The sequence below is a fragment of the Molossus molossus genome, unplaced genomic scaffold, assembly GCF_014108415.1.
Source record: "Molossus molossus isolate mMolMol1 unplaced genomic scaffold, mMolMol1.p scaffold_m16_p_10, whole genome shotgun sequence".
Classification (NCBI taxonomy): domain Eukaryota; kingdom Metazoa; phylum Chordata; class Mammalia; order Chiroptera; family Molossidae; genus Molossus; species Molossus molossus.
The window spans coordinates 36,708,846-36,723,575 of record NW_023425345.1 but is presented as its reverse complement, the minus strand read 5'-3'; the positions used below and the strand labels follow the sequence as shown (position 1 = coordinate 36,723,575).

At 39.3% G+C, this 14,730-nt stretch overlaps 1 protein-coding gene across 1 annotated transcript in view; it reads right to left on the bottom strand.

Moving 5' to 3' along the window:
• STK38L (serine/threonine kinase 38 like) overlaps positions 1-3,470 on the bottom strand; it is an 83,578-nt gene extending 80,108 nt beyond the window's left edge. Inside the window, exon 1 of the mRNA XM_036252068.1 lies at positions 3,409-3,470. The gene's annotated coding sequence lies outside the window, so the exon portion shown is untranslated. The remainder of the gene's footprint in view (positions 1-3,408) is intronic.
• Positions 3,471-14,730: the final 11,260 nt, after the last annotated feature.

The window sequence follows — 14,730 nt, the reverse complement described above, 5'->3', positions numbered from 1 at the left end:
AGAAAACTGATCCCTAAATTGAGATGCTAGAAAAATGTACTTTCTCAAATCAATTCTTTGAAACTACAAACCTGAGAAAGATCACCAAGAATGGGAGAGAAAATAAGGAGAAAAACTAAGCACAGGGATACAGGTATAAACTGGAATGCCTGAATTACAATCCTTGTTCTACCATTTTCTAGTTATCTGATCTTGGTACCTTAGTTAACCCAGCTGAAAAATGGGAGTAATAAAAATACATACTCCGTATTGTTGTTGTACGGCTTAAACCCAGGTATATTACTACATGTATGGGTTTATCAGCAAGTAGCATTATGTAAAGTGTTTGATTATTATGATTATCATATGACTAGATCATCCAAATCATTTACACAAATGCCTCACCCTACTCAGAGCCTTCTTTAATTGGCCTAGTGGAATTTAATCCCTCCCTGCTTGACTTCTCCACAAAATGCATTGTGTATTGCCCTGGCCAGTTTGGCTCAGCGGTTAGAGTGTTGGCCTGCGGTCCAGAGAGACAGGGGTTCAGTTCCCGCTAAGGGCATGGACCTCGGTTGCAGTTTGTCCCTGGCCCTGGTTGGGGTCGTGTGGGTGGTAACCACTCGATGTGTCTCTCTCACGTTGATGTTTCTTTCTCTCTCTTCCTCCCTTTCTCTCTCCCACTCTATCTGAAGATGAATGCAAAAATGTCCTCAGTTGAGGGTAAAAAAAAAAAATGCACTGTGTATTATAGTTATGTGGGTAAAATTCCCTCCCATTAAATTACCTCTCCTTGAAGATAGAGACCACATCTCAGTTTGGGCAGCAAACATTGCTCACTGTTGCCCTTCTTTTCTCTCTCTCTAAAGGTTCTGAATAATAATACCCTGCTAATTAGCAAACCTTTACCTGGAGACAGGAGCTTTATGTAACCAGTGCACTTAACTATTGATCATACTTTGATAAATATTTGATTAAAACTTAAATAAAAATTTGGGGGGGGGAGAGGAAAGAAGGATTCAGTTAATATTTTTAAACTACTGATAAAGAATATCTTTTAAAATTAATTTATTTTTTAAATTTTCCTATACCTTAAAAGCTTATTTTCGTTATTTCATTCAAAAAGCCCATGGTGCTTTTAATATATAAATACAGTAGCATAATTTCTCCATATGTCATGTCTAACTTAATCATAAGTTGCCCATCTGCTGATTTTAATGTTATCATGGAGATGCTGGATGACAATATGCTTGCTTGATTCACCCTACACTATTTGTGCAAAATAAAATCATTTTAACTTTACATCAAGATGTGAATCGTTCTAGCTTTGCTTTGTGTCCCCTTTCCCCTCTTAACAATGTCTCTCTCTCTGTCTCTGTTTCTCTCTCTCTCTCTCTCACACACACACACATGCGAGCGCACAAAGACTCCAATTTATCTAGGATTACCTGAGAAAGCACATTCTAAATTATCCAGCTTTGGTAACACAACGACATTGCTCTTATTTAGGGAGAAGAGAACTTTTCTGAAAACAAATGGCAGAATCAAATCCCTTGCTTTATTGCCATGTTCTACAAAGTACAATTTTTCCTTTGTTTTTATAATGTGCTACCTTTTGAAATTAATTTTTCAGCATAAAAACTGCTGAGGACACCTATTTACTTGCACAAATATTCCTAGTCTTGATTCTTTCACTAGGATTCTTTGAATTTGATTTTCAACTTTGAAACAAATGCAAAAACAAAAGGCTAAAGAACAACTGCATCCATTTAACATGGTTTTCTAATTTTTTCATTCCCCAGTGGCAGGGCTTTTCAAAGGAGTACAAAAAGTACACCCTATTTGTTTCTCATTCTAAACACATCCTAACCAATGGGAAACATTATCAGCCATTTTAACAAGGAGAAGAATGCAAAGTGCAAAACTGAGACAGATCAAACCAAAAATTTTTTAATCGTTGTACTTCCTTTCAGATCAATTTTTCATATAAAAGTACTTTGATGAACCTATGCATTTAAAAAATGTCATCATAATTTAACAATGTATTTTAAACTAATTTACCTGACCTCAAATAGTCACAAAAGTGGCTAATTCACATACAATACCTCTCAGCTACTGGGCAGAGAGTATAATTAACTTAATTGTTTTATATATCCTGAGGTATACAAAGAAAAGCAAATCAAACATAAAGAGGTTTCCAGTGTCTTATATATACAAACACGATTGAGACAATGAACTTTCAAAAACCTTCACTGGATAGGTAAAACAGCTTTAAATAATAGACCCTGGAGACCTGACAAGTTTAAGCCCCCACTCCACCCCCAATTGCCCAAAGACAAGGTCTCACTGGTTAATCCCCATTTTACAACGGGGAGTCATAAATTAAAAACAAAGTTGTTTCCTCGGATTTTAACACTAATAAAGCTAATGCTCGGGCCTTTTCTAAGCACTTGGCTTCTATTAAAACTTATCAGAAGTTACGTGAAACAGACAAGAGCGTTGGTTCTGCATTTTATCAACTGAAGAACAGAATCGCACTTTTGGACAAGCCACTACTACTTCCAGCACCAGCAGCTCAACACCCCCGCCCCATTTCTTTTTATATCTTTCCTCTCAACTACAACCCGAAGAGCGATCCACAAAAGTAGCATCAGTGATCGGAAGGCTACTGGTTTAGAAAATAAAGTTTGCTCTTTTGCTATCAACCTGACAACTTTCTAAAGGTGAACTGTCTCCTACTCAATCCGGGACAACCTTTCTTGTTCGCATACCAAACAACCACTCGTTCGTCCGCGATAGTAAAGGTGAAAAACGACAGTGGAGGGAAATGATGTGGAAAAGAAGGGTCCACGGTTCCAGGGGTAGGGGCAGATGTTGAGACCGGCTTTGGGCACTCCGTGGCTTCTGGGAGCTGGGCGGCTTGACCGGGTCTGAGAAATGTTCAGCAATCTGACGCATCAGTTTTTAGGGATGGTACACAAATAGCCCCCACAATTTAAGCGGCATGCCGAGAATCCTTCCTTCGGGTGACATCGGCCGGAGGGCACCGGACGAGAGAGCGGGGGATGCCAGGGGAGAGGACCCACGACATTTGTTATTGTTTACGAAGCCCAGGCAGGGACCGGGAGCCGTGCGCTCGAGGGCCGACGAGTGGACGGGTGAGAGGGAGTAAGGAAGGACAAAGACTGCTCCCCAGGCTCGAGCTACCTCTCGGAACACACGGGGCCAGTATCACCCCGGGGAACTAGAGGGCCAAGGCCGTCGCCGGAGCTTCATTGGAGACCTTAGCAGCCCCTAAATTAGCCCGCTTTCCCTGGACAGCCAAAGACACACAAGAGCTCTTGCTTCTGCTCGCAGAGTTAGGGCAGGTGCGGCGAGCCCGGCCCCCATCCCAGCCCCGGCCGCCGAGCGCTGCATCCGCGCACTCACCTGCCTCCGGTCGCGCCCGCGGCCGGCTCAGCCTCCGCACGGACCTCAGCCGGCCCGGCGCCCGTCCGCTCCCTTCTGCCAGCTCCGCCCTCGCCCCGCCCCCGGGAGGTGGAACTGGCGGTAGCGCCGGAATCTCGGGGCGGCCTCCCTGAAACCTCGCGAGCTTTCCCTTCTCGGTTTCTCGATGGCTGAGCCGGTCCGACCCGGCCCTGACGTCATACGCACCACAGCCGGAAGTAGCCTTCTGCCGTCAATGCTGGCCTCCTGCCCCACCCATCTGCTCCTGCTGAGTTTCTGATTGGCCCTGGAGGAGTTGACTGGAGAGTCAGTCACCACTTGCGTCTCTCATCCGCCTCACGTCATCTTTCTCTGCTCAGAGCTGGTTCAGGCCTCACTTGAGAGTGGGTCAGTGTGTTGTCACATTCGTTACATGTCCTGAATGTGGTCAGTGTTTTTTCCAAGACTTCACAATGCAATGCAAAGAGAATTAGAAATAGGGGCTGAGGGATAAATCTCCACAAACCCACACATTTTTTTCAGATTAGGGAAATAAGATTAACCAAGATGCACTGGTTGACCAAGTTGTTTTTAGTCAGTAGTTATGGAATCTAGAAGCTACCCAGGTTCCCTAACCCTTTTCCATTTCATCACGGCTCAATTCTAGAAACTTGAGGGCTCAGATTTGGAAAAACCACAAAAATTTGGTGGCAAACATGAAATTTTTGCATGCATTATCTTGGAAAATCTAAAATAACTGACAATACTGCGCTACTTTTTCATTAGGATCAGAGGACTAAGAGGAAAAATCACCTCCCTGTAATACAGCGCAGAAGTTATGACTTTGGGAAGATGATGTTTTTGAGTTTGGGAGAAAACTTACTGGGCAAAACAAATAAGAGAATTGTTCCCAGTTATCGTCAACAAATTTATCTTTAATCTGAATCCTGAAGGTTTTATAAAATACCCTTAGCTCTTAGACTACTAAAATAATACAAAGCTGGCACTGTGCTTGCAAAAAATATAATTTAGAGATGCCAACCATTATCTTTAGTTTCACCAAAAGCAGGTGACCCATGCAAAGACTTAGGAAAGAATCATAACATCACTTCTCTCTCTTTTTTTACTCTGTGCTTTCTCATACAGAGCTAGGAAGAGGACCATCTCTTCCTATGTCAATGCCAAGTGACAATAGTAAATGATAATAGACAGAAACTATTAATAAAACCTTTCCACCAAGTGTGTAAAGTTGCTTTTCTATAAATGCAACTTTGCAACTGTAGCATATGGCCAAAACAGTATTTAGAGCATAGTTTATTGCTTTAAATGCATTTAAAACAATACACAAAAATGTAAAAACAAATGAACCAAGCTCTCAACTCAGAAAACCTGAAAAAGAAAACAAAATAAATCCACAGAAAGTAGAAGAATGTAAAGATTAGAGTGGAAGCCCCTCCAGGAGTCTGTGACCCTTATGTGCCCCAAGTATTACAGGCAAAATATGCAATCACTTCTAAATATCACTCCATTTTTCAAATGGATGTAAATTATGTTATGATTAACAAATTCAAATATGATTCTAAAAGATGGAGACAGAAATTAATGCAATAGGGAATTTTTTAAAAAGACTAAACTTGACCAGTAACAACCAAAAGCTGATTCTTTGAAAAGTCAAAGAAATTAGAAAAACTTTGGCAAGACTAATCCGGGGGGGGGGGGGGGGGGGGGGGCAAAGACACAAGTAGTAAGAATGATAATGAAGATGTGGAGATATTTAAAGCACACAAAATTATGATGAAAAAAGAGACAGACTATTGAGACAAGCTGGTTGATCACTTACTTCTGTGTGAATACATGTATTAATTCCTGATTCGCTCCATGGATAGATAAGAGTAGGTAATATTTATTGAGTTCTTTCTGTGTGCCAAACATTGTGCTCTTTTCTTGTACCATCTCATTTAATCTTTACAATAAGCCTGTGAATTAGGTATTATTATCCCCAGTTTACAAATGATGAAACCGAGGCTCAGAGAGCTGTAGTGACTTATCTAAGGTCACCTCAGTAGCAAGTGACAAAGCCAACAATCCAGATTCCAAATAGCAGGTAAAAGAAACACTGAGCAAGTACAAAAACATGGAATTAGAGATAGAGAAACTAGTTTGAAGTCACTTGCCTATTAACAATGTACTCTATGAATGTTAGCTATTACTATTATTATGATAATCTAATACTTTAATTGGTCTAAAGAAGACCAGCACTTCAAACATAAAGAGATATGGGCAGAAATGTACTTTCTAAGATGTTTATCCCAGCATTAATTATTAACTGTGAAAAGTTGGAACTATTCTAGATGTATAAAGATAGGGACTAGTATAATAAATTATGGTGGATCCATACAGTGTAATGTGTTAAAAATAATATGTAGATATATATGTGTGTGTTAAAAATCATATAAAAGACATGGGAAGATGTTCAAAATATATTGTTAGGTTTGGGAGTTCTTTTAAAGCAGTTTACCAATAGTGTAAGATCTTTTGTATAAAAATTATTTGAAAATAATATATGTGTATGTAAAAGTTTTCTCTCAATGTGACTATGAAAACAAAAAGATTATGATGTACATTGTTATGCCAATAGATTTTTTTAAAAGAAGAACAGAGAGAGAAAGAATAGGGGCTTTTCAGTTTTCCCGGAAGTCGCCTGATAGAAATCCATTAATTTTTTTACTATGGAAAAATGGAAAGTTGATGCAATTAAAAAAAAATGAATGGGCCTTTTCAGATTGACACTAAGAGTGCTTGACTCCTGGCTCCTCTTTTCATAGCCATGACTTTCAAAGGGGATCTAGCCCAATCAGGCTAAATGCAATTGAGTTTGTTTGAAGATAAAGCTCTGTTCTGCAAGCTTCAGGGGCCTTTCATTACACCATTTAATCGAACACATGGCAATCCATTCAGAACTCTCACCAAACTGCCTTCTGCAAAGCACTTTTTAAACCTGGAAAAAATGACTTCTAATTGATCCCTGCTTTAATTTTTAACTGGCTTGACTAAACTGCTAACTATTTATCACCTAGAGTTTAAAGCATTCCAAGATTTAGGTTATTTCTCTCCAAAAGTAAAAAATCACCTATGTAAATCAGAATCCTGAAGAAAAGCATTAAAGAAAGGTTGAAAATACATTATGCCTAACTATCTCTTTGCATTATGTTTATTGTTCTGCAAAGTGTGAGAAAGAACCACATGGGATTTGTATTCCAATGTATTTTAACAGGACCTGGTTCTGTTACCACCTGTATGACCTTACACAGATCAAAATAAGTTCTCTGAAGTCCTATTTCCTCTTTTGTAAAATGGGAGAATATCAACCCAACAGTTGCTGCAAAGATGAATATGGTTTTGTAGGGTGAAAGCACTTTGCAAACCATAAAACACCATTGCCATAATGGACAAAATGCTGATTTGAAGAAAGATCTGTTTGAATAATAGCTACCTCTTAGGATCACTGTGAAGATTAAGTGAAATTACATGAGATAATATAAATTAAGCATCTAGTATAGGACTAAGAATATATTCACACTGAATTCAAGGTAACCGTTATTATTACCACTAATACTAATAATTAGTGATATAACAAAAACACATTTCAGAATGATATCCTTTTCTTTTGTCAACTACAAATTGAATGGTGTCTCTGCATTTAAGGAACATTTTTGTGAAATTTACATTCATGAGGAGAGAAAAAGTCCCTGTCAGACTTTTCTTGCTTTGATTCTTCTCAACTCTCTGTTAATTTTTACAAATTTCTGATACTAACAAAGATACAGAGTGGATTTTCCATCTGTGAATTAGGAAATATATTGCATAGTGCATAAGTAAGATAAGGCTAAGTGACGCTGCAGTAACAGATAGTCACAGAATTTTAGTGGCTTAAAATAGTGAAGATTTATTTATTTATGCTTTATGTCCTTTGCAGGTCAGCAATAAGGCTTTGTGCATCAGAATCACTCAGATTTCCAGGCCAGTGGAGCGGCCATCATATTGAACATTGCTCATCTTCATGCCAAAAAGAAAAGACAAGATTCAAAGGTGTGAAGTAGAAGCTTTTGCTCATAACCCTTTGGCCAGAAGTGTTTGCATGGCCCCATACAAATAAAAGGGAGCCAGGAGGTGCCATCTTTTGACATTCTAGGAAGGAGAGAAAACCAGAACGATTTGGCAATAGTACTAATGATGACTGCATAGTGCACACGTGAAAAACACTGTCCAAATGCTAGATGTTACATGATTTCCTTTCTCCACCTTTTAAAGAAAAAATTATAGTTAAGCTCTTTACAAAAGAAAAATGCAAGACACTATAATACTTGGTACTAATAATATATGCTATATTTGCTATGGTTTAAAAAATTTTTTAATATGTTTTTACTTTTTTTTTTTTTAAGAGAGAGAAAGGGAGAGAGAGAAACATAGATCAGCTGCCTCCTGCATGCCCCCTATTTGGGATTGAGCCCAAAATCTGTGTATGTACCCTGACAGGAAATTGAACCAGGACTTCTCAGTTGGTGGGACAATGCTCAATCCACTAAACCACACCAGCAGGCATAAAATTTTAAATATCAAATTTTAAAAAATAAATCTCTTTGGTATATTTAGTGTCCTAAAAATGATATTCCTTGACATTAGAAATTCACTAATATTAAAGTCAAATTTTAAAAAAGATCTTACCTCTTCAAAACTAAAAAGTATTTTTTCCTTAAATCTCATTGCCTTTCTCATTCCTATTTTAGGACTGAGTCCAAAAATTTTATTTTCTTAAGTAAGCGAAAGAAGACCCCCCAAAGACTATTTCTTCATCACAATAGTGAAATCCAAATACAAAAATACCATAGATATTTAGTGTAGGCAGCCCAAGAAAAGCTAAAATAATTTGGATACATTCTAAGAAATTATTATAGTCACTTTGTGGTAGAGTATTTATTCATATCTCATGGTTCGAACACTTAAATTATTATACCTTTAAAAAGCAATTACTTTCCCGTTTTAAAAGGAATTTTAATGATACCAAACCTATTTTTAACTATAAGGTATATGTGTATGTAATTTGGTTTTTGGATCTGAACTAGAGTTCCTAAATTTTATTTGGTTCTTCCTCTACAACTTATCAGTTCATTTAATATAGAATATATTTTGAAAAGTTTATTTCTTTATGTGATTATGACTCTACTTCAAAGTCTATTTGAATTATTAGAATTAGCTCTTTTTTTTATCCTCACCGAGGACATTTTTCCATTTTTTTACTCAGATAGAGCGGGAGGCAGAGAGAGGAAGAGAAAGAGAGAGAGAGAGAAACATCGATGTGAAAGGGACACATCGAGTGGCTGCCACCCGCACAACCCAACCGGGGCCGGGGACAAACTGCAACCGAAGTACATGCCCCTAGCAGGAACTGAACCTGGGTCTCTCTGGACCACAGGCCGACGCTCTAACTGCTGAGCCAAACCGGCCAGGGTTAGAATGAGCTCTTTAGAGATGGTTGCACGTCTCAGAAAATCTATAAACTAAAAAGGTTTAGAGGGGATTTATTTTTTACCCCTCCCATCTTTGTGGGTGGGTATTACTTTCTTTTTCTTATTGCCACCCTATTCAGTGACTCTGTGCATGTTCTACTCCTTCAATTACCTACTTTCTTCATTTATTTTTTATTTGTATTTTTATTTTTCAGTGTTGAACTTCCTGGGACTGGAGGAACAGGCCAGGAGGAGAATGCCTCTAATTTACATAGCACTTCTGGGCACTAGTAGATGTTCCTACTGTGGTCTGAGCCTAAAAGTCAGACATAGGAGCAGCTAGCAGATCTGCATTGGGACCAAGCACTGAATCCTTCATCTTGTGGTCTTGGCACATTCCTTAAACTCTCTAAATCTCAATTTACTCATCCATATTTAGCAAGTCCTCATTATCAGAGGATAATTGTTACCAGAAAAAATAAATAAATATCTGAAGGAGGGCCAGTATATTATAGTAAGTGTAGAAAAAAATATAGACGATATATGTGTTTACCATAATTTTAAAAATTGAAAAAAGACAGGTTACAATCGTTGCCATGCAGTACTTAGACTGGGCAAAGGTTAAATCACATTAGATATTTTTTTAGCCTAATTTTTCTGACACAATTGTATGATATGGATTGGCGTGCCTCCGTTTACATAGGATATCGCATCACAATCATGATGAATGTTGCTTTTGAAAAAAAAAAAGTTTTCTAAAATCTCTTAATGTTTATATTTTTCTATTTTAAACCACTCTTTGCAACAATTTTCACGATGTTAAAATAGTTAAAAGAATTGAACTTCCTGCTTAGTTATTTCTTCCCACTAGAGAATGTCAACATCAGGGCAAATTTCTAGAAGTGAGTCAAAGGGAATGCACATTTTACATTTCCAAACCTATTGCCAAACTACCAAGCAGAGGCTCATTGATTTCCACGGTTACAAGCAAGGAGTACAAGAAAATCCCCATTTCCCCACGTGCTCATCTACACTAGGCTATGTGTTTTTAATCTTGCCAAAGAAAAAGAGACTGAGATCTTGGTATGATTTTACAGATAAACCCTAGTGTTCAGCAGAATGGAAGTTTGTATAGACACTCATTTTGAATAGAGCAATTGGTTAGTCATTATTTTCAAGTTTAATGACTTTTGCTTCCTTGAACAATCTTATAACAATGGGGATGAAGGAATGAATACGTGGATAAGGAGGACCCTCTCCGTCATCTGATAGAGTTGTCAAAACTAAGATAAGGTACGTAAAATGACAGCTACTTCATAGGCACACAGTCTAAGTTCTTCTTCCTTTCAGCTCTGGGGCTAAGGCTAAGGGCAAGACTCTGTAGGGAAGTTAGTCACAGAACCTGTGGCTTATCTGAACATAGAGAAGTTAAGTAGTATCAGGGGCAAGCAAAACAATTTTCTTTTTTGCTGGGTTGTTTTATAAACCTAGAGATAGGGACTGTGGGGGTGAAATTATGGACCTGACTCTCGTTTGCTCCACTTTTCAACCTCCCTGTGAGTCAATATGCTGTTCTCACAGAGTTTGCCTCATGCATTTTATGCTGACTCGGTTTCCTAGAGGAAGTAACCCAAACAGGCTTTCAAAGAATTGATTTTTTTTTTTTCTGATTAGGCCACACAAGGCCTTGTGGACAAAGTTAAGGAGATGTGTCTTCACTTAATAGTAATAAGAAGCTATTGAAAGATTTTAGTCAGAGGGGTGACATCAAATTTGCATTTAAAAATGCTCTGCTTCTAATGTGAAGAACTGGTCTGTGGGGAACCAGAATGGATATTAGTGGACCATTAAGAGGCTGTGCTACATTTTTAAGTATTAAGTTGTATATTGTAAACTGTCTAGGGCTAGAGTACTTTGGTAAGCAGACATGAATATCTGATCTACTTGTAGGTATGTCTCAGTAGGGCTGAATAGTGCAAAGATTGTCAGATCGTGATAAATCAGATGAATTAAAATTATATAAATCCTCTTATGCATGAAGTAAATTTCTGATTTGGCTTCCCATGTAGATTTTCTTATGGAATAAGAGTATGCCAATTAGCCAATAAACATTTTTGGTTTGCTTGACAGTTACACTCCTCATTATCAATTGCTACATGTTCTTTTCTGAGTTAGATTATCCTTATTCTGTATTAGTTTCTCTGAGTTTGATCACCTCTGACAGAATTAAATTTCTGGACATGCAAAGCTAAGAATCAAGCTCTTACTATCTGAAGAAATCTAGACAGTCTCTTATTAACATCTTTGTATTGTGGTTCTCTGACCACATAGTTCTTATTGGTAGAATCATGCTGAAATAAAGTTTGTATAAGAGGATTCATGTGCATACTACTTTAATAATGTCAATATGTTTTAAATTGACCTATTTTAATGCTTGCAATAATTATTAAAAGATTCATATATGTAAAATGGCCCAGTATTGTGATATACTTAGGTCAAACCACTTCTGTATGGCCCTGCTTGCCCCAATCTAATCATGAAGAAACAGACAAACAAAAAGTGAGGGATTTTATACAAAATAACTGTCCTAAGGGGTGAGGGAGCTGGATGAAAGGAGGTGACAGAATTAGCCAAAGAACATATATGCATAACCCATGGACACAGACAACAGTGTGGTGATGGTCACAGGGAAAGGGGGGCAGGGGCTGGGTGGAGGTGTGCAAAGGAGAGGGAAATGGGGACAGCTGAAGTAGTGTCAACAATACAAATAAAGAAAAAAATAACTGGCCTATACTCTTTAATATGTAAATGTGGCTTCCGGTCAAGATGGCGGTGTAGGGAAACGCAGTATCGCGTTCTCCCACAACCACATCCAAGTTACAACAAAACTACAGAACAACCATCATCCCAAACCGCCTGAAATCAAGCTGAATGGAAGTCCTACAACTACGGAATTAAAAAAAAAAAGCAGCTACATCCAGACCGGTAGGAGGGGCGGCGGCGCGAGGGGTGGCGGCAGCGGCGCGGTGGTGCGACGGGCTGGTCCCACACCCAAGTGTGGCGGATAAAAATCAGGAGGCTCCCGCGGCTGGGAAGGTCCTTCCTGAGGACTGAGGGGTCCCCGTCCCACACCAGGTGCCCCGCTCAGGGTTCCAGTGCCAGGAAGAGAATCCCCATAACTTCTGGCTGGAAAACCAGCAGAAACTGAGGCTCAGGGAAGCTGACCTGGCTGGAGCCACAGGCAGCTCCCTAAAGGGCCCGCGCACGGACTGGTCGGACTCTCTCCCTCTAAGCTCGGAGGGGAGGCAGCTCGAGGGGCATCAGAGAAATACAGGGAAGAACTGAGCTGTTTGGCACTGGAGCGAGGGCTGGAGAGGGGGCTTTCTCCGGGACAAACGTGCTGTAAGAGGCCTTTGTTCCTTTGGTGAGCCCTTCCCTGGGGCGGCAGACAGTCGCCATATCTGGGACTCCAGCAACCTGGCTCACACTGGTAGCCCCGCCCTGCTGACTCCCTGAGGCCCCGCCCCGCCCCGCCCCGCCCCACACAACTTTCAAGCCCACCCAAGCTGTTGCTACTTGCTTAACCATAGGATTGGCCTGTCTTGGATCCTGCTTCAGGTTTTTCCTAAATTCTTTCAAACGAGCAGCATCGGGTCTCAGCGAGCCCCATACCTCTCATTAAGTAATACACAGAAACAAACACAGGGAGGCAGCCAAAATGAGGATACAAAGAAACAGGTCCCAAATGAAAGAACAGAACAAAATCCCAAGAAAAGAACTAAGCGAAATGGAGATAAGCCACCTAACAGATGCTGAGTTCAAAATACTGCTTATAAGGATGCTCATTGAACTCAGTGAGGGCCTCAAGAGCATAAAAAAGTACCAGTCAGAAATGATCGCTGCACAGTTAGAAACGAAGGAGGCTTTAACTGAAATAAAGAATAATTTACATAGCTTCAATAATAGAGTACGTAAATCCAAGGAGCAACCATCGATTTGGAATATAAGGAAGCAAAAAACGCCCAATCAGAACAGCAAAAAGAAAAAAGAATCCAAAAAAATGAGGATAGTGTAAGGAGCCTCTGGGACAACTTCAAGCGTGCCAACATTCGCATCTTGGGGGTGCCGGAAGGAGAAGAGAGAGAACAAGACATCGAAAACCTGTTTGAAACAATAATGGCAGAAAACTTTCCTAACTTGGTGAAGGAAACAGACATACAAGTCCAGGAAGCACAGAGAGTCCCAAACAAGATGAACCCCAAGAGGCCCACACCAAGACACATCATCATCAAAATGCAAAAGGTTCAAGACAAAGAGAGAATCCTAAAAGCAGCAAGAGAAAGGCAGCTAGTCACCTACAAGGGAGTTCCCATTAGGCTGTCAGCTGATTTCTCAAAAGAAACTTTGCAGGCCAGAAGGGAGTGGCAAGAAATATTCAGAGTGATGAAAACCAAGAACCTACAACCAAAATTACTCTATCCTGCAAAGCTGTCATTTAGAATCGATGGACATATAAAAACTTTCCCAGACAAGAAAAAGTTAAAGGAGTTCATCACTACCAAACCGTTATTATATGAAATGATGAAGGGTCTTTTTAAAGAAAAAGATAAAATGTAGGAACAAACAAAATGGCAATGAATACATATCTATCAACAATGGAATCTACAAACAAAATGAACAGGAAGAACAGGAACATTCTCATAGATACAGAGAACATTTTGTTGGTTGCCAGTTGGGAAAGGGGTTGGGGGAATGGATGAAAAAGGTGAAGGGATTAAGAAGCACAAATTCATTGCTAGACTGACAAACCTCAAAGGGAAAGGGGTTGGAGGGGTGGGAAGAAATAAACCAAAGAACTTATATGCATAACCAATGGACACGGACAATAGTTTGGGAAAAGGTGGGAGGGGGGCGGGAGTGGGGAGGAGGGGGTCAATGGGGGAAAAATGTGGAACATCTGTAATACATTTTACATCCAACAATAAAGATGTGGAAAAAAAAAAATGTAAATGTTATGAAAACCAAATGAAAAAAATGGCTTCAGATTTTAAAAGACTGAAGAGATAAGCACCTAAATGCAACACTTAATCCCCAATTAGATCTTTTTTTTTTCCTCACCCGAGGACATTTTTGCATTTATCTTCAACTAGAGGGGGAGGGACGGCAGGAGGAAGAGAAAGAGAGAGAAACATCAATGTGAGAGAGACACATGGACTGGTTGCCACTCACACAACCGGGGACGAACCACAACTGAAGTACACTCCCTTAGCAGGAACCGAACCCGGGACTCTCTGGTCCGCGGGCTGATGCTCTAACTGCTTAGCCAAACCAGCCAGGGCCCCAATTAGATCTTTAACCAGCATTTTTTAAATTACAATTTTCTATAAAGGACATTACTAAGATAGTCGGCAAAAATATGATAAAAATCTGTAAATTAGAAAATGTTCAAGTACATTTTCTGATTTTGATAATTGTTCTGTGGTTATGTTAAGAAAACATCCTTTTTCCTAAGAAATACACACAGGAATATGTAAACATAAAAGGATAAAATGATCCATTTGAATGATACCATTTATGTTTATCTCAAATATTCCCAAATTAGCCCCAGGAAAAGCTACAGTATGTGTCAATGGAGAACATGACATTTTCAATAACTAGAACTAATTACATCTCACAGAAATGTGTTTACTTAGAATGCATACAAGGAGAATAGAGCCTTTTTTTTTTTTTTTTTTTTACAGGAGCCTCTTCATATAACTTTTTACAAAATGGCTTCATTTATTTCAGACTTGTGCAAACACCTCCTTCCTGACTGTGT